Raw genomic sequence first — 21,094 nt, 5'->3', positions numbered from 1 at the left:
TTGTCCAATGTGATGGAGGAGTTGAGTCTCCAGGTAAGAAGAGCAAGGGAAAGGATCTTAGCAACAAATCAAAGGGTTAAAATGGTTCAATGTAATTTCAGAGTACAGAGTGTACAACCTGAAATTCTTTCTCTTCACAGAGACATCCACAAAACCAGAAGCCCCAAAGGATGAATGATAGTAACCTCAGGACCCCAAAGCATCCCCCATCCCCTCTTCCTCCCACAAACAAGCAGCGGCAGAAACATCAGCCCTCCCCTCCCCCTCTCTCCACTTGTATCAGCAGGAGCACCCTGGAGAGGTGATGTTGCAAAGTTGGAAGTACATGTTCCTGGATGAGGACTTGAATCAGATCCTTTGGACTCCTGGGTAGAATGTGAACCACTGGTTCACAGACAATGCCTTATATTGATTCAGTAAGTGGTGGAAGCAAGGATGAGACAGTAGCCAGCCAGTAAAGTTTATGGATAAAAACCAGGATAATGGTTTTAGTCTCCAACATTTATTTGTCGGGAACTTCTGCTTGTTTAGCATTGGATGTTAACCTGACAAGTCCAAGGGAAGGAATGAAAATGAAAATAAATGAGAAATGAATGTAAGTTACTACAGCGGGAATGAAATATCTATAGATCGTCAGGAATTATTTGGGGGGGTAGGAAGTAAAGAACGAAGGGAATGTTGAGTGGAGCAGAGTAGGGATTAGATCAAAATGTTCCTCACAATGGAGGTACGGAATATGGAATTTTAGCTACAACATAAATTGCATGAAAACAAAATCCAAAACTTGTGCTTTTATTGCTATTTTCACAGACATAAGGATGAAAATTTAAAATTAGTAAATAATCCTTACTATTATGTGTAATTACTCAGAGTTACATAAGTAACCAAAAGAAGAAATTATGCTGTATGAAAAGATACAGCATACGCTAACCGTATTCATATTGGGAAAGAATCTTGATGACAGAAGTGCAATGGACAAACAACTGTTCAAACAAATTCATCCCTAAATGAAATTGGAGTTATTCCAGATAGTTAAAATAACACTGTTCTCATTGCCCTTACTGAGAAAAATAATAAAGTACGTAACTCCAAAGTAATTTTTCATTTCTTATCCTAACCATAAGGGCTTCACATTTATTTTCAAAGGCAGTGTCAGGTAATGAGGAAATTTAATGTATAATTTGTGCTTTAAAGTTATTTTGACATTCATACATTGGATTCTGATTTTTTTAGATTTATTGTGGAAGAATAGTATTATCCCACGACCCCCCCATGGACAGCCCCGAGCCCGGATGTGAAAGGAGAAGAGCTGGGCACGGGACTAGCAACCCCAGCAGAACTACAGAGACACCAACAGAAGCTCCAAAGACCTTATCCCTTGGAGAGGAAGGATTTTAACCTACAAGACATATGTAGTCATATGGTGAAAGTGGAAGCCATAAAGCTGATCAATCTTCTATCAGCCTATAGGAGTCTGGCAAGCTGCTGTCAGTGGCCTATGTTCCATTTGGGGTGCTGGGCTTAAGGTGAAGAATCAGCCCCTAGTCCATTTTAAGCATTTAGACCAGTTGCTGATGAACGGTATGTTAGCTTTTCTAATTTGTTCTTGAATGGCTGGGGAGGGGTTAAATATGTGGGCAGACCGATGCTGCAGTTGGCAATGTTGACTCACGGTTCAGACCACAGATGCTTTCTGTGTGGGGTTTGCATGTTCTGCCTGTGACTGTTCCCCAAAGTGCTCCGGTTTCCTCCCACATCTCAAAGGCGGTAGATGCGGTAAGTAACTGCAAGTGTAGGTGGGTCGCAAGAGAATTGATGGGAGTTGAAAATCATGTTTGAGGAAATAAGTGGTGAAAAGGAAATGCTTCAAGAGTGGTGTATGTTCAACGGGCTGAATGGCCTTCTTCATGTCATAATGAAATATATAAAGTAGGAAACATTTCAACTGACCTCCAGCATCCATGGATTCTTTGGGGCAGAGAGTCTGTGATTCTCACTCCCATTTATGTGGAAAACAAACACTTTGCTTCTAATTAAATGAAAAAGGGAGGAGTGATTTGATGCTCTTGGCAAACAGCCAGTCCCATCCTTTTCAGGCACAAATTGCAGATTATGGTGATTTAGAAAGTGGGAACATGCCACAATCTGAGATAATTCAAGATTCATTTTGATTAAATTGCATTGTAAACAGTGATACACAATGCTCTCTGTAACATTTGCTTTTGAGTACACAGGAACAGAAATCGAATTGATCTTTAAAAATTCAATTACGCACTTCAATAGTAATGAACATCAGAAAAGATGCAATAAAAGTACAGCAGCTTTGTAATATTTTAATTAAAAATAAATTCTATGTTGCTTCAAATATAAATGTAAGACTTTTAGTTAGTGTCATTTCTTCTTGTCTGTGTACATTACAATCCATCAAAGAGTGACTGAATATAAGTAAATCTCATTAATTTGACCATTTCCTGGAATGCATCCCTACCAATGTCCATTATAACAGACTAGAAATATCCAGTAAGGAAGAAGGTATCAGCTGTGGTTTATTAGTGTGTAAATTTGGGTTGAACAATTCTGATAAGTAGAATTTATCAAATTGCTTTAGTTACGTGTATTAAATGTAGCACTTTTTAACTTAAAATTTGTGATTTTAATTAACTACCCGATAACAAACCATTGCACCTTATAGCAACTCTATAAATACAGGGTATTGGTCAATCAGCAAATCATTATACCATTAATGAAATGCTTCTGCCTTCAACACAAGCAAGTTTCTTTTATTTACGAGCGCACCATCCATTGTGCCTTGACACAACAGAGAACATGTCCAGGTTGAGGGAGGACATCTTCCTCTGGGATGGAGGAAGTGGATTCAGAGGAGGCAAACTGAAAGTGGAATTACACCTAGAATTGGGTCTTATTCAATTTTGAAAATGGTAATGATAATAGTAAAAAAATCACACCTTATATTCCATCTGGGTAGCCTCCAACCTGATGGCATGAATATCGATTTCTCCTTCTGATAAACAAATATCCCCCCACCCCATTCCTTACTCTAACCTTTCACCTCTTCTCACTTGCCTATTACTTCTCATGAGTCACTTTCTCCAATGGTCCACTCTCCTCTCCTACCAGATTCCTTCTTTTCCAGCCCTTGACCTTCCCCACCCACCTGGCTTCAACTATCACCTTCAAGTTCGCCTCCTTCCCCACCCCCCAACATTTTATTCTTGTATGTTCACAGTCCTGAAGAAGGGTCTCAGCCAGAAGTGTCAACCATTTTCTACACAAAAGGGAGTGAGAATCAGAAATCAGTAGATACTGGAAGTCAGCCGAAATGTTTCCTGTTTTATTTATTTCATTATGACATAAATAAGGCCGTGTGACCTGCTGTGTTCCTCCAGCATTTTGTGTGTGTTGCTGAAAACCCCTATATTTGAAATTGTGCTTCTTCCCATTTTTTTTCTACCCAACATGTAATGCTTGGCAATTGTTAACATTAAATTTCTCCAGCTACCTATTACCGTCCATCTAAACGAGTCACCATGACCTCTGCTCACCGCCCCTGGAAATCGGGCATTTGCACTCAAGTCCAACTCATTAATTCATACTGATAAAAAAAAATGGTGGTCCTTGTCCTGACCCCAAGAACATGTCTATATACTTACAGAAAAACAATCATTCCCTACTACTGTTTGTTTCCTGTAACAGGAAAGTAGCATCCATTTTCAAAGACCTCTCCATCCAGGCCATGCTCTCTTTTCACTGCTGCCACCAGGAAGGAAATACAGGAGCCTCAGGCCCCACACCACCAGGTTCAGGAATGCTTATTACTCTGCAATCATCAGGCTCTTGAACCACAGTAGATAACTTCACTCACCCCAACACTGAACCAATTCCACAACGTTGAGACTCACTTACAGAACTCAATATTTATTTATTTTTATTAATTTGAGAAAAAAAATACTATTTTATCAGGCCTGGTTCGATGTGCATGTCATGCTACATATCCTGATCTACCAAGTCACCTCTGGCCCCTTTCTCACCATGTCTCCTCCCCTCATTATATCAGCTATCTCCACTCTCCACATTTAGTCCTAATGCAGGATTTCACCTTAAAAAGTTGACAATTCCTTTGCTTCACAGATGCTGCTTGATCTATTGAGTTCCTCCAGCAGATCTTTTATTCCTTCATATGCAATCTCTTGTATGTCGTCAGACATGATTTGCTTTTCTCATTTCCGTGCTGGCTGCCATTATTTAATCTATGCTTGTCCAAGGGACTACTTATTCTGTCTTTCATTAGGGGTTCTAAAATATTTTCCACCACTCTGGTTAAACTGACTTTCCAAGACTGTTGCAAGAAACATAAGGTTTTTATCGTAGGTGATTTTAAATTTCCACATATTGATTGGTGCTCCAACACTGTAAAAGGACTAGGTGGGTTAGAGTTTGTCATATGTGTTCAGGAAGGTTTCCTTAATCAGTACGTAGAAGTCCCAATGAAAGAGTGTGTAATCCTTGATCTCTTATTAGGGAATGAGGCAGGGCAGGTAACAGAAGTTTGTGTACGGGAACACTTTGCATGTGGTGATAATAATGACAAAGGTATACAAGATTACGAGGGGTATAGATAGGGTAAATGAAAGGATGCTTTTTCCACTGAGGCTGGGTGGGACTACAACTAGAAGTAATGGGTTAAGGGTGAAATGTGAAAAGTTTAAGGGGAATATGAGAGGAAACTTCACTCAGAGGGTCATGAGAATGTGGAGCTAGCTTGCAGCACAAGTGGTATATGCATGTTCGATTTCAATGTTTAAGAGAAGTTTGGATAGGTATATGGATGGTAGGGGTATGGAGGGCTATGGTCCCAGTGCAGGCTAATGGATGTAGGCAACTTAAATGGTTCAGCACAGACTAAATGGGTCCAACATCTGGTTCTGTACTCTACTTTTCTATGACTCTATAATTACAGTTTTTATCTCCATATCCCTTTTTAGAAGATTTATAATTTATAATTTTCAATCCCCTTGAATCTGGATTGTGTAGATGAGTATGGACAAAGCCCCCGCAACTTCCTCTCTTACTCTCCTCCGCAACCTATAATACACCTTCCTTTGACCAGGTGACTGAGCAACTTGAATTGCAGCTAGGCGTTCAAGTAAATCCTCCTTATTCATTTCTAGCCAGTCCAGGACCTAAACAGCACATCTTTTGGTCAAGTCTGCATGAATTTTGTGTGTTCTCCATGTAACAGAGCTGAGTTTCACCCATCTTTCCCCGTTTCCTCCCACATCCCAAAACATGAGGATTGGTAGGGTAACTGGTCATTGCAAATTGCCCCTAGTGAGAAGGTGATGGGGAGAAAGTATCTGGGGTTAGGAGATGGGTTTGTGGGGAGAAAAATGGGATTTGTATAGATGAATCCTTGATGATCAGTGTTGGCTAGCTGGTCTGAAGGACCTGTAAACATACTGTATGACACTATAAACAGCCTAGGATAGGAATGAGGTTGGCTGCTAGGTGAACTATGATGGGAAGTGGCCCATGAGTTGTTATTGTAGAAATGGTAAATTCCACATTGAATCAAATCTCGGGTTCTCCAGGTGTATCAGCATATATATTAACTCTTCAGTAAGGACTAACAGCCATTACCTCATGAGCTGATGCCATTATCCATTATGTCATTATGCAAAACAGTAAAAACTTATTTACGTATTTATATACAATGTACAGCTGCAAGGAGTGGAGTTGGTATTAGGGACTGAGATGATGTTTTAACTCTTCCCAGTATTTATTTAGAGAAAATTTCTGTTTATCTAGCACTAGACATAAATTAAACCTGTTGAATTCCTTAGCAGATTCTTTTTTGTTCCCTCATCTGCAGCCGTTTGCAGTTCCATGCTGGCTTCCATGCTTGTCTAAACAACCATTTATTCTGTTTCTTATTAGAGTTTCTGAAGTATTTCTTGCTACCCTGGTTAAACTCACTTCCTGTAATTACAGTATCCTTTTTTTTGAACATTTTTAATTTATAATTTTCAATCCCCTTGAATCGCTATACAGATGAGTACAGCTAAAGCCCCTGAAATTTCCTCTCTGTTTGATAATGCAGAAGTCAATTGTGGTGCTTAGAGGTAGAGCTCGATATCAACTATATTCATGTGGAAATGAACGCGATCTTGTTGGTTGCTATCGGACTGAATCATGTGACCACAGCCAATGGTTCCAAACATCAGCTACAAGCTGTTCTGGTGATATTTTACCGTAATTGGACGGATAAAAATGGTACCAAGAGAGCTCAACCACAACTAGCCAAAGATGCACCAGCTATACTGTAAAATATAGGCAGGGTGATATCAAGATGGTGCTACAAAGCGACTCCTTTGCTTGCATCTTTGGAAACATAGAAACATAGAAACATAGAAACATAGAAAATAGGTGCAGGAGTAGGCCATTCGGCCCTTCGAGCCTGCACCGCCATTTATTATGATCATGGCTGATCATCCAACTCAGAACCCAGCCTTCCCTCCATACCCCCTGACCCCTGTAGCCACAAGGGCCATATCTAACTTCCTTTTAAACATAGCTAATGAACTGGCCTCAACAGTTTGCTGTGGCAGAGAATTCCACAGATTCACCACTCTCTGTGTGAAGAAGTTTTTCCTAACCTCGGTCCTAAAAGGCTTCCCCTCTATCCTCAAACTGTGACCCCTCGTTCTAGACCTCCCCAACATCGGGAACAATCTTCCTGCATCTAGCCTGTCCAATCCCTTTAGGATCTTATACGTTTCAATCAGATCCCCCCTCAATCTTCTAAATTCCAACGAGTACAAGCCCAGTTCATCCAGTCTTTCTTCATATGAAAGACCTGCCATCCCAGGAATCAATCTGGTGAACCTTCTTTGTACTCCCTCTATGGCAAAGATGTCTTTCCTCAGATTAGGGGACCAAAACTGCACACAATACTCCAGGTGTGGTCTCACCAAGGCCTTGTACAACTGCAGTAGTACCTCCCTGCTCCTGTACTCGAATCCTCTCGCTATAAATGCCAGCATACCGTTCGCCTTTTTCACCGCCTGCTGTACCTGCATGCCCACTTTCAATGACTGGTGTATAATGACACCCAGGTCTCGTTGCACCTCCCCTTTTCCTAATCGGCCACCATTCAGATAATAATCTGTTTTCCTATTTTTGCCACCAAAGTGGATAACTTCACATTTATCCACATTAAATTGCATCTGCCATGAGTTTGCCCACTCACCCAACCTATCCAAGTCACCCTGCATCCTCTTAGCATCCTCCTCACTGCTAACACTGCCACCCAGCTTCGTGTCATCCGCAAACTTGGAGATGCTGCATTTAATTCCCTCATCCAAGTCATTAATATATATTGTAAACAACTGGGGTCCCAGCACTGAGCCTTGCGGTACCCCACTAGTCACCGCCTGCCATTCTGAAAAGGTCCCGTTTATTCCCACTCTTTGCTTCCTGTCTGCTAACCAATTCTCCACCCACACCAATACCTTACCCCCAATACCGTGTGCTTTAAGTTTGCACACTAATCTCCTATGTGGGACCTTGTCAAAAGCCTTTTGAAAATCCAAATATACCACATCCACTGGTTCTCCCCTATCCACTCTACTAGTTACATCCTCAAAAAATTCTATGAGATTCGTCAGACATGATTTTCCTTTCACAAATCCATGCTGACTTTGTCCGATCATTTCACCGCTTTCCAAATGTGCTGTTATCACATCCTTGATAACTGACTCCAGCAGTTTCCCCACCACCGACGTTAGGCTAACCGGCCTATAATTCCCCGGTTTCTCTCTCCCTCCTTTTTTAAAAAGTGGGGTTACATTAGCCACCCTCCAATCCTCAGGAACTAGTCCAGAATCTAACGAGTTTTGAAAAATTATCACTAATGCATCCACTATTTCTTGGGCCACTTCCTTAAGCACTCTGGGATGCAGACCATCTGGCCCTGGGGATTTATCTGCCTTCAATCCCTTCAATTTACCTAACACCACTTCCCTACTAACATGTATTTCGCTCAGTTCCTCCATCTCACTGGACCCTCTGTCCCTTACTATTTCTGGAAGATTATTTATGTCCTCCTTAGTGAAGACAGAACCAAAGTAATTATTCAATTGGTCTGCCATGTCCTTGCTCCCCATAATCAATTCACCTGTTTCTGTTTGCAGGGGACCTACATTTGTCTTTATCAGTCTTTTCCTTTTTACATATCTATAAAAGCTTTTACAGTCCGTTTTTATGTTCTCTGCCAGTTTTCTCTCATAATCTTTTTTCCCCTTCCTAATTAAGCCCTTTGTCCTCCTCTGCTGAACTCTGAATTTCTCCCAGTCCTCAGGTGAGCCACTTTCTCTGGCTAATTTGTATGCTACTTCTTTGGAATTGATACTATCCCTAATTTCTCTTGTCAGCCACGGGTGCACTACCTTCCTTGATTTATTCTTTTGCCAAACTGGGATGAACAATTGTTGTAGTTCATCCATGCAACCTTTAAATGCCTGCCATTGCATATCCACCGTCAATCCTTGAAGTGTCATTTGCCAGTCTATCTTAGCTAATTCATGTCTCATACCTTCAAAGTTACCCCTCTTTAAGTTCAGAACCTTTGTTTCTGAATTAACTACGTCACTCTCCATGTTAATGAAGAATTCCACCATATTATGGTCACTCTTACCCAAGGGGCCTCTCACGACAAGATCGCTAATTAACCCTTCCTCATTGCTCAAAACCCAGTCCAGAATAGCCTGCTCTCTAGTCGGTTCCTCGACATGTTGGTTCAAAAAACCATCCCGCATACATTCCAAGAAATCCTCTTCCTCAGCACCTTTACCAATTTGGTTCACCCAGTCTACATGTAGATTGAAGTCACCCATTATAACTGCTGTTCCTTTATTGCACACATTTCTAATTTCCTGTTTAATACCATCTCCGACCTCACTACTACTGTTAGGTGGCCTGTACACAACTCCCACCAGCGTCTTCTGCCCCTTAGTGTTACGCAGCTCTACCCATATCGATTCCACATCTTCCCGGCTTATGTCCTTCCTTTCTATTGCGTTAATCTCTTTTTTAACCAGCAACGCCACCCCACCTCCCCTTCCTTCGTGTCTATCCCTCCTGAATATTGAATATCCCTGAACGTTGAGCTCCCATCCCTGGTCACCCTGGAGCCATGTCTCTGTGATCCCAACTATATCATAATCATTAATAACAATCTGCACTTTCAATTCATCCACCTTATTACGAATGCTCCTTGCATTGACACATAAAGCCTTCAGGCACTCTTTTACAACTCTCTTAGCCCTATTTCTATCTTAGATTTCTTTTTTTTCCCCTTTTCAGGATGTGGGGGGTTCTTTGGAAGGGCCTGACCAGGGGTTGCTCTCTGACTTTGGTTCTTTGCAGGAATGGGACCGGCTCTCAGGGTCTCACGACCAGCCGCTTCTTGACATTCCAAGGGTGCGGCCTGGAAGATAAGTGCGCCTTCAGGGTTCCAGGATTTCATGGCTCTGGGGACGTGTTGGTTCTAGGCCAGCGTCCCTGACGGAAGCGTCGTGGGAGAACGTGGAACATCGGGAGCAGCGGGTGAGCTGCCGGGGGTTGTACGTCCTGAGAGCTACACCTTTTTGCTGCCGATTCAGAGCTCAGAAAATTCAACGCAACAGACTTTTAACATCATAAATCAGCGAGTTGTTTGTTATGTCTCCCTCTCGCTGTGAAACGTGGACACCCCTTTTCCCCTTATTAGGGAGAGAGAGAGCCTGTGGTATGTCGGATTACCAGGTGAACAAGTAGTTTTTGGGGTACAGCAAGTCTATGTCTTTATTGATGCTTTGCTGCACGCTTGAATACTCGGTGGAAGGTTCAGATGCTTTTTTGCTGGTGGGGGTGGGGAGGGGCAGTCGTTGCTTTGCTGCTGCTTGTGCGTGGGAGGGGGAGTTGGGGCTGCTCCCGATGCTTTAACTGTCATTCATTCTTTGGGGCACTCCTCTGTTTTTGTGGATGTCTGCGAAAAAAAAAAAGAACTTCAGGATGTATGTTGTATACATTTCTCTGGCAATAAATGTACCTATTGAAATGATGCTGTGGTTAGCTGTGATAACTCTTTCAATTTTTGTCACAATCATTGGCAACTTTGATGAAAGTCTTTGTAATAATGATGGTTAGTTTGGAAAGTTGTAGTAAATACATGAAGAGAGAACTAATAACAAACCTGGTTAAGGTGGAGTTTTTGGTGAGGAGGGGGAAGCTGGATGCTTTTCATTGTAATGTGGGGGGGAGCTGGAAGGAACAGGAGGTGGGTATCAAGGACAACATGGAGACATGGTGGGAGGAAGGGAGGGAAAGTGGAGAGAATGGGGCCAGTGCTGAGGTAGGAAAAGGGAGGAGAGTGGAACAGGCAGCCAATCAGAAGGTGTGATTCTTCAAGTTCAACTTACTGACTTACTACACGTTACGCCATTGGTGTTTAGGGCAACAATGAAAGTCCTCCGCATCTGGTGGTGTTCAGGGCTTCCTTCATCATATCGGTGGCTTCCTTTCAGTTTTTGTTACTGTCAGTCATGCAAGTCCTGGGTGGAAATTCAGGAATACTGTCACAGTCAGATGTAGAAGGATTCTTCTTTGCTGTTTCCATAACAATTTTGTTTTACCAGTCAGGGTTGTTAGCGCTGAGCTGAACCCCTAAACCAGGAGGACTGGTGGGCCACTCTTCGTCTGACCTCTACCCTTTGACCTGTTTGGCATGGGTTACGCTACCAAGAGCCAAAGCATAAAGCCTGACTCCAGCTGACAGAGCTCTCTAGGTTATTGAGGCATGCAAGCCTACCCAACCATGACAAAGTTGCGGTTCCCTTGGAGGTTTCAAGTTCGATTTCAATTTTAATTGTCATTCAACCATACACAAAATGAATACAGCAAAATGAAACATTGTTCTTCGAGGGCCAAGGTGCAAGTGTTAGAGTGAGTTTTTGGGTAGATGATTCATTTACACTTAAATGACTGGCCACCAGTCTTCTGTTTGACAAAGTACTGTGGATTGAGTTCACAACAATGCATTTCCTAAAAGCTGTGAATATCGGAATACTAGTCAGACGCTGTGGATGGAAATGTGAAGTTTACAGGTAGTTTCGAAGACAGCCTTATCTATACTTTATAAATATTAATTGTCCTCTATGTTAGCACGTAAAATACCAAATAAATATATCGTGGATTTGACTTGCACTCCTAAAGGCTGTGAGTTGCAACCCAGACATGTTGGCGTCGGGAGGAGAGGATGAAGTCGAAAGGTGTAATGTTTTGTATGTAGCTTCAAAAGGAAGCACTGTCTATGCATTGTCTATAACTTTGTAAACAGTGATCGCCCTTTGTGTTTAGCATTTAAATATCGAGCCCACATTGGGCTAGCAGACCTTTCTACCGAAAGCGTCTCTGTCTGTATGATGCCTGCTGTACCTTGTGTCGAATAAAGAAGCTGCTTGGTACCTACCAGTAACTCTGTCTCTCCAGTGATTTCATCCATGCCACAACACAAGCACAGTACCAACCGTAACGCACAGCTCAAGATGCATTTAGCGCATATGCTTACAATAGCAGTATAACATACAGTCAAAAATAATAAAATAATTTAAATAATAACAATAATATAACCCAAGTTTCTGAGGGTCATGGCCTGTAGATCAATGGTGCATGGGATGTTGTCCCAGAGCCGCCTTTACCGCGAGGACAATCAGCAGTACCTCATCTCGCTCTAGACGAACACACTGCAGCTTGTCTTCCACTGAGTGAAGACTGGAGAGCAGCGCCGACAGGAGGGGCAATCCCCAGCCCAGCATGGACACCTGCTGCACCATGCCACCTCCAGCGCCTCATTCTCTGGGCGGCTGCAACAGGTGATCCTGGAGCAAGAGAGCTCAGTCCGTGCAAGAACCAAGGTCATGCAGCTCCCCTGTCGTTGGACCCATTTAATGAACCAGTGAACTGGACTTGCTGTATTCTACATTACCAGTGTCCAACAGAGTCTTGTGATCATAGGAAAAATATTTATAAGAATAAAGACAATCCTTTGCACCATTTATTGGACCGCGCACCACCTCTGACGTCTTCCTCCACGGGTTGTTTAGCCAGCAGGAGCAACATGGTATGTAGCAAATCCGGTTCCACCACTATCGAACAACTTGCTGATGAAGTAGACTTGCAGTACTTGACGTTCTTAATGTTCTGCGGTGTCTTTCAATCGTAAAGAAGACATAAAGGACGAAAAATTACACATTTGCTTGGACACAGAGGGGCCTCTGCAACCAAGGGTGCTGCCATTTTACCGGAAAATTGAGAATGACTGCGAAGTCCATTTGCTCCTAAAACACAGATGTAGCCTCGGAACATGGTTTGCCTTGGAGGAAAAAAAATGACAAAGGGTGCTATTATATTCTTGAACAATCCTAGTTTATACCAGGTAATGATGTTTTTGCCTGTTCAAGTCAGAAGTTAAACCAAAGGTTTGCCTTTCCAGTTGCTTTATTTATTAATGTATTTATCTATCTATGTGTTTGTCTGTTTTTATTGCTTGTTGTGATGCAGCACGTAGTACACCCTTCAAATCCCACCCTACCACAATCCCCAATTTTTATGCTAGCCTAATCACACGACAATTTACAACAACACACCAACTGGTACATCCTTGGACTGTGGGAGCACCCGGAGGAAACCCACGCGGTCACAGGGAGAACATACAAAGCCCTTACAGGCAGCGGTGGGAATTGAACCCTGGACGCCAGTAGCGTAAAGTGTTGTGCTAACCACTATGTTACCGCGCCGCCCCATAGGGAATATGGTGAAGAGATCTGTGCAAATTGTAGTAGCCAGGACAAGAGACAGTAAACTGTTTAAATTGAGGGGAAAAGGGAGGTTTTTTATACTCAATTGTCACAGAAATGTAGTGATGGGAGCTAGTGTGTAGTTGGCATATTGAAAATGCAGGTAAAAGTGAAGTTTTCCCAAGGCAGAGGAAAGTAGGTGGAATGTGGTGAGGGGAAGTGGTTAAGGCATTGGACTAGTGACCTGAAGGTCGTGAGTTCGAGTCCCAACCAAGGCAATGTGTTGTGTCCTTGAGCAAGGTACTTAATCACACATTGCTCTGCGACGACACTGGTGCCAAGCTGTATGGGTCCTAATGCCCTTCCCTCGGATAACATTGGTGTAGTGGAGAGGGGAGACTTGCAGCATGGGCAACTGCTGGTCTTCCATACAACCTTGTCCAGGCCGGCACCCTGGAGAGTGAAGACTTTCCAGGCGCAGATCCATGGTCTCGCAAGACTAACGGATGCCTTTAATATGAGTGGGATATCAAGGTGAATAGGGTGGCTGAGAATGAAGAGTTAGATCACTTACTGGGGGGCATGTTTAAGGCTGAATGGGAGGGTGTTGAACTCTGAGAGCAGCGTGACCTGAGATAGAGATTTAAATTACAGAGGAAGTAATTGAGATATTACTTCGGCACAGTAATGTGGGCCAAAAGGCCTGTATTGTGCTGTAGGTTTTCTATGCTTCTATATGAAGGCTGAGAGGGAATAGTGGTGGCTTCATGGTGAAGGTCAGGAAGAACAGAACGTGATCTGAAATGCATTACCATTTTCAGAGGTGATGTAATCACCCTTTGTTCAGATTCCCCGATGTGCTCTGATAATTGTTAATGTCTCTAATGTGCAAACTTACTAGGTGCTTCTGTAAATGAATATAAATAACAGGTGGCAGAGAGATGTGGCTAGTGATGCTGCTGCTTCCGGCTCGAGTGTCCCCAGTTCAACCCTAGCATCAGTTTAACTGCGCGAGTTCTGCACGTTTTTCAATGGCATTTCCCTCAGTGCCTCAGTTTCCTCTCACATCGTAAAATCCAATGGGTTAGGAGATTAATTGCTCCATGTAAATTTACCCTTATGTGTAGCTAAATCTAGCAAAAGTTGATGGAATTGTGGCAGAATAAAATGGGATCAGTGTTAATGGATGTTTGAGAGTCTGCACGGATTCAGTGGGCTGAAGGATCTGCTTTTATACTGTATGACATCCAGGGACATAGCCTCATCTATCATGCGTCAAGCCTCCTCAAAATATATAGTTGTATTTAGCTTCAAAATCACTCACAGATCAGTACACATATTCCAATTACTCAGTCTCTCATCTCCTTAATGACATCCTCCAGTAATTCTTTCACAATAGAAGTTAGTCCAACAGACTACAGTTGCTTGTTATTTCTTCTGCCCTTAAGTAATGAGTTGGCATTACTCACATTCCACCAGGGAAAAATTGTTAGAAGGATTATGATTAAATCAATACAATTTCCTTGCCTTTTATTAATACTGTAGATTGAAATCAATCAGATCTGTGAGATTTATCTCAGAACCAGAATCAGGTTTAATATCACTGGCATATGTCATAAAATTTGTTAACTTTGCGACAGCAGTACAATGCAATACATGATAATAGAAAGAAAAAACTGAATTACATTATATATATATAAAATAGATAAATAAGTAGTACAAAAAAAAAGTAGTGATGTGGTGTTCATAGATTCAATGTCCATTCAGAAAATGGATGGCAGAGGGGAAGGAGCTATTCCTGAATTACTGAGTGTGTACTGTGAGGGGATCCAGGAGTACCCCTATTAACTGTTTGAAGAGAGACAGAGAGAGACATTTATCATTGATGGTTTGTTTGGAAAGAGAGTGAGAGAGAGAGATGAAGATTAACGGTTGGACTGTCACTTTAAGGCATTGGAAGTAACTTTGGATTTCTGCTGAGTAGGGTTTGGAGACAGCACCGAGCAGCTGGAAAGTTGCTATGATGACCGAAGGCAGGTTGTTGATATTACTTCTTCAAGGACAGGTTGCCTGCTTGCATTTCTTCACAGACAAAGGAAAGAGGGATTATTTGAATGACAGTTGATGCTCAGTACTGTGAGATAAATAGGAGGTCAGATGATACAGACCTCGGACACATGATCTGGACACTGAATGAGCATTGTTGTGCCCGCAGAGAAAGTGGGTTTTGGAGGATCGATCAGGCGGATTGATCCGAATTGCTCTTCCAGTGAAGGAGAAGGGGTTGACCCCCTCGCCTGGGTGATAGCTCCACCACAGGAAAACCGGTCCCCCTGGTTAAAGTCACAGTCGGTGACTTGTGAAGGATTTCGGAAGACAACGAGAAGATCGACGGCAACAGCTCACCTGAAGACTCAACTCACTCTCTCTCTCTCCATCACTATTCAACTACATACCACGAACTGAACTGAACTGAACTTTACTCAACATCGTAAGACTGTATCTTTTTACCCCTAGACTTAAAGAAGCTTGGTTTTTCATATATCTATTTCCACACTTACTGATTTACTTACTTTTATATATAATCATTGCTAACCTGTTTGATTTATTTACATTGCTATTTACTGTATTGCATAGTTATTGATAAATATTGTTAGTTTATAGCAATACTAGACTCCAAAGTGTTTTCCATCTCTGCTGGTTTCTTTATCCCCGTCACGGGGTACGTGACATAAATTAGGGCCTACGTCCGCGATATGAACAAATTGGTTGGGAAGCTGGTTTGAATTGATTGGGGAAAATCCCTTTTGAATTGGACTTTTGATTTGGTTGTGTGGAAAAACAACAGAAATGGATGTTAGAGACTTTCTGAAGTCACTGGACGGGTACTTTGAAGTTAGCTAAAAAGTATGAGTTGCGGGACATTGCTAAAGAATTGAGAATTGAGGTAAAGAAGGGTGTGACTGAGGTAGAAATTCAAAGAAAAATAGTTGAATATTATATAGATAAGGGAACGTTTGATGAGGAGGCGTTAGAGTTGTTCAGGGAAGATGAACCTACTGAGGAAGAGCTTCAGCTTCTGTTGGAAATATTAAAGGGGGAGCATGAATTGAAATTAAAACAGCTCAAGAGAGAGGCTAGAGAGGCAGCAAAACAGAGAGAAGAGGCAGAAAGAAAGAGACAGCTCGAGAGGGAGAAATAGCAATGTGAAGATCACGCGGCAGAAAGGCAGAGACAGTTTAAAAGGGAGAGGTTGTAGCAAAGAGGTTTAGTGTCGGTCCCTGATGATTTTTACAGCTCGGAAGGGCTAGACTTGTGTGATGAATTTAAAAGTTGTGCTCCTGATGAGGTAAGGACGTACCCAGTTGCAGAGGATGCCCCTACCCTGAAGGGGTTTGATATGAAAGCAGACGAAGAAGTTTTAACCCATGAGGTTGAGTTTACTCCAGAAAAGAGTTGGCCAAAGAATAGCTGGGAGGTTCGAGATGACCTTGAATTTGAAACTGGGACAAGTAATGACAGCCCAGAAGAGGCAGTTGTTCCGATTGAATGTGTTCAGGTTGTTGAAGTACCTGTGAGTTCACAGGATTCTGAACCTTATGTTGAGGCTCAGTTGAAGTCTGAGGTGCCTGACTTGGTTGGAAAGGAATGCAGTTTTTGTATGTCAGATGGACTTGGTTCAGTGAGTAAGGGGTTAACCTTGATATCAGTGGAATGTGAGGATTCTCAGTCATTTGTAGTAGACCGTGTTTTAAAAGCTGGTGAGGTCAATGTTGCTGGAAGTAATGGGAAAAGTGCTGTTCCTGGACTTTTGGGTAAAGTGCTGGAAAAGGTTGGATTGGTTGCACGACCTTTGACCCTGCTTGCAGGACAAAGACCTGCTGAGACAGGCCGCGCTAGTTTGTTGAATTTTATTTGGACATGTGGAAGTGAGTACCTGCAAGGTCATAATGTTATGGAGAAGGAGGAAAAAAATAATTGTTATGGTTTTGGAGTGAAAGTTGCTATGGAAGCAAGGCGTAGTGAAGGTCAGAGAAGCTGATAAAGAGATTGTTTAGCCTCTTTCATAATCTTTACATAATTCTCATCAGCCTGATGATGGTACTGAATTTAATAAACAATGGAGGCATGTTGACAGCTCTACAAGATAAGAGTATTTTAGCAATGCAGCTGATGAGCAAAGCTGCTGTTAAGGCCTGCAATAGCAAGACCAGAGGTTTAAATTATTAAGATGTGTCACAGACCTTTCTACCTTCCAGATTTCAGCAGGACTTAGAGGGTAGTACAATTGATAAGAGTAAGGTGTATAAGAAAGGTTTGTCTTATTGAGGAAGTAATTTACAGAGGAACAGAAGCGAGATACTGGAATGGTGACTTTAAGAGAGATAGCTCTCACAGGAGAGGAAGTTCAGAGAGAGTCAGTGGGATGTTACCTTAAAGATGGGATGTTGATGAGGAGGTGGAAACCAGCCACAGTGCCTGCAAGTCACGTGGTGGTTCTGGAAGGTTACGGGGCTGAAGTTTTAAACATGGCTTACAGTATGCCTTTAGGTGGACATCATGGAGTGAGAGAGACAGGGAATAGGATTGTGAAAGAATTTTACTGCAACACACATCAAAGTTGCTGGTGAACGCAGCAGGCCAGGCAGCATCTCTAGGAAGAGGTACAGTCGACGTTTTGGGCTAAGACCCTGTGTCAGGACTAACTGAAGGAAGAGCTAGTAAGAGATTTGAAAGTGGGAGGGGGAGGGGGAGATCCAAAATGATAGGAGAAGACAGGAGGGGGAGGGATGGAGCCAAGAGCTGGACAGGTGATTGGCAAAAGGGATATGAGAGGATCATGGGACAGGAGGCCCAGGGAGAAGGAAAAGGGGGAGGGATCCTCCCGCCATCTCCCCCATTTCACGCAGATCTGCTCTCACTCCATCCTCCCGCCACCCCACTAGGAATAGGGTTCCCCTGGTCCTCACGTACCACCCCACCAGCCTCCGGGTCCAACATATTATTCTCCGTAACTTCTGCCACCTCCAACGGGATCCCACCACTAAGCACATCTTTCCCTCCCCCCTCTCTCTGCTTTCCGCAGGGATCGCTCCCTACGCGACTCCCTTAACTATTCGTCCCCCGCATCCCTCCCCACTGATCTCCCTCCTGGCACTTACCCTTGTAAGCAGAACAAGTGCTACACATGCCCTTACACTTCCTCCCTTACCACCATTCAGGGCCCCAGACAGTCCTTCCAGGTGAGGCGACACTTCACCTGTGAGTCGGCTGGGGTGATATACTGCGTCCTGTGCTCCCGATGTGGCCTTCTATATGTTGGCGAGGCCCGACGCAGACTGGGAGATCATTTTGCTGAACACCTACGCTCTGTCCGCCAGAGAAAGCAAGCTCTCCCAGTGGCCACACATTTTAATTCCACATCCCATTCCCATTCTGATATGTCTATCCACGGCCTCCTCTACTGTCAAGATGAAGCCACACTCAGGTTGGAGGAACAACACCTTATATTCCGTCTGGGTAGCCTCCAACCTGATGGCATGAACATTGACTTCTCAAACTTCTGCTAATGCCCCACCTCCCCCTCGTACCCCATCTGTTATTTATTTATATACACACATTCTTTCTCTCTCTCTCCTTTTTCTCCCTCCTGACTATACCCCTTGCCCATCCTCTGGGTTTTTCCCCCCCTCCCCCTTTTCCTTCTCCCTGGGCCTCCTGTCCCATGATCCTCTCATATCCCTTTTGCCAATCACCTGTCCAGCTCTTGGCTCCATCCCTCCCCTCCTGTCTTCTCCTATCATTTTGGATCTCTCCCTCCCCCTCCCACTTTCAAATCTCTTACTAGCTTTTCCTTCAGTTAGTCCTGACGAAGGGTCTCGGCCAAAAACGTCAACTGTACCTCTTCCTAGAGATGCTGCCTGGCCTGCTGCGTTCACCGGCAACTTTGATGTGTGTTGCTTGAATTTCCAGCATTTGCAGAATTCCTCGTGTTTGGAATTTTACTGGCCTAGTTTAAGGAATGATGTAGTGAATTATGTGGGCCCATGGCAAAAGACTGCAGCTGGTTATCAGTATGTGTTAACAATTGTGTGTGCTGTGTCTAGGTCCCCTGAAGCAATGTCTTTTGAAAACACCGAGACCAAGACTGTGGTAACAGCATACAGTAAGTTTTACACACTAGTAGGTCTGCCCAAAGAAATTCAATTTGACTAGGGCAATAACTTTACTTTGAGAACATTCCAGGGGATAGCTAGAGAATTAGAAGCTAAACACATGGTGTCACTTACATATCACACAGAGTCCAAGGGAGCCTTGGAACGGCTCAACTCAACTCTTAAGACCATGATTAAAGCACATTGCGTGAGAAATGGGAAAAATTTGGATGAGGGGGTTCCCCTCCTTTTATTTATTGTTGGAGATTCGATTCAGAAGGCAGTGAAGGGTAATTTGTTGGAGCCTGTGTTCAGTTACAGGGCAAAAGGACCTTTGACCCTACTCAGAGAACTCTGGAAGGGATTTAGTAAGCTTTGTGTCCTTGCTAAGGAAAGTTTACAAAATGGTCGAGTCAAAGTAAGACACTTGTTTGCCAGAATTGCAGCTGGGAGAATTGTTATAGAACAAATGGAGCCATGAAATCTGATAATGGAATGGAAAGACATGTTTACCCATTGAATCTAGACTCACCCAGATGTCAGAATTCCATTGTTTTGGAAAATATTACTGATAAGGTCCATCAGTTGGACCTTAGACCGCAAAAACAAGTGAAAGGACTAATGGGGCTTTTGAAATGGTTCGCAGGTGCAGTGCATCACGTCATTATGAATTCAGCCCAGCCTACGAAACAGCACCGTCACAGCGTGAACTTTGAGGAAAGTAAAATGGGTGAAGAAGAACTTAGAAACAAGAAAGAACAAAGAAAGATGATGGATGACTGTATTGATAGAGTGAAGAAGGCTAAATACCTTATTAAGATTGACTTGTTAAAAGGATACCGGGGTGTTCCTTTAACAGAGAGGGCCAAAGAGATATCAGCATTTGTGACACCGTCTAGACTGTATGAATACAATGTTTTGCCCTTCAGGATGAAAAATGCACCAAGGACATTTCAAACAATGATCAATTCGGTGATCAGAGGGTTAGAAAACACAGAGGCCTATATTGATGACCTAGTGGTCTGGAGTGACACATGGGAAAAACATATTGCAGAGGTAGAGAAACGGTTTGATAGACTTTCTAAGGCCAATCTTACGGTGAACCTTGCTAAAAGTGAGTTTGGCCATGTCACAGTCACATATCTGGGTTATGTGGTGGGCCAAGGCCAACTGGCTCCTGTACAGGCCAAGGTTCAAGTGTTTGCTGAAGTGCCTGTTCCAACTAGCAAGAAAGTTTTAAGAAGGATTTTAGGGATGGTTGGGTATTATAGAAAATTCTGTAAGAACTTTGCTGACATTGCTCTCCCCCCAACAAAACTCCTAGGGAAGAGTGAAAGATTTGAATGGAGTGACCTTTGCCAGGAGGCATTTGAACGTCTGAAAACCATCCTGTGTTATCATCCTGTGCTCAAAGAACCTGATTTTTCAAAGCACCTGATTTTTCAAAGCCATTTTCTATAACAACAGGTGTTAGTGACGAAGCTGCTGGGGCAGTACTGTTACAGAAGGGAGTGGATGACATTGAACATCCAGTAGCTTATTTTTCAAAGAACTTTAATAGTCATAGTAGTCATAGTCATAGTCATACTTTATTGATCCCGGGGGAAATTGGTTTTCGTTACAGTTGCACCATAAATAATAAATAGTAATAGAACCATAAATAATTAAATAGTAATATGTAAATTATGCCAGTAAATTATGAAATAAGTCCAGGACCAGCCTATTGGCTCAGGGTGTCTGACCCTCCAAGGGAGGAGTTGTAAAGTTTGATGGCTACAGGCCGGAATGACTTCCTATGATGCTCTGTGCTGCATCTCGGTGGAATGAGTCTCTGGCTGAATGTACTCCTGTGCCCACCCAGTACATTATGTAGTGGATGGGAGACATTGTCCAAGATGGCATGCAACTTGGACAGCATCCTCTTTTCAGACACCACCGTCAGAGAGTCCAGTTCCATCCCCACAACATCACTGGCCTTATGAATGAGTTTGTTGATTCTCATTTGGTGTCTGCTACCCTCAGCCTGCTGCCCCGGCACACAACAGCAAACATGATAGCACTGGCCACCACAGACTCGTAGAACAT

At 43.0% G+C, this 21,094-nt stretch overlaps 1 protein-coding gene across 1 annotated transcript in view; it reads left to right on the top strand.

Annotated features, from left to right (window-relative positions):
• Positions 1-12,424: 12,424 nt before the first annotated feature.
• LOC134339325 (hemicentin-1-like) overlaps positions 12,425-21,094 on the top strand; it is a 73,120-nt gene continuing 64,450 nt past the window's right edge. The window contains exon 1 of the mRNA XM_063035730.1: positions 12,425-12,493. The gene's annotated coding sequence lies outside the window, so the exon portion shown is untranslated. The remainder of the gene's footprint in view (positions 12,494-21,094) is intronic.

This window comes from Mobula hypostoma, chromosome 29, assembly GCF_963921235.1.
Source record: "Mobula hypostoma chromosome 29, sMobHyp1.1, whole genome shotgun sequence".
NCBI classification, from domain to species: Eukaryota; Metazoa; Chordata; class Chondrichthyes; order Myliobatiformes; family Myliobatidae; genus Mobula; species Mobula hypostoma.
The sequence above is the reverse complement of the archived record's forward strand: the minus strand, read 5'-3'. Positions and strand labels throughout refer to the sequence as shown.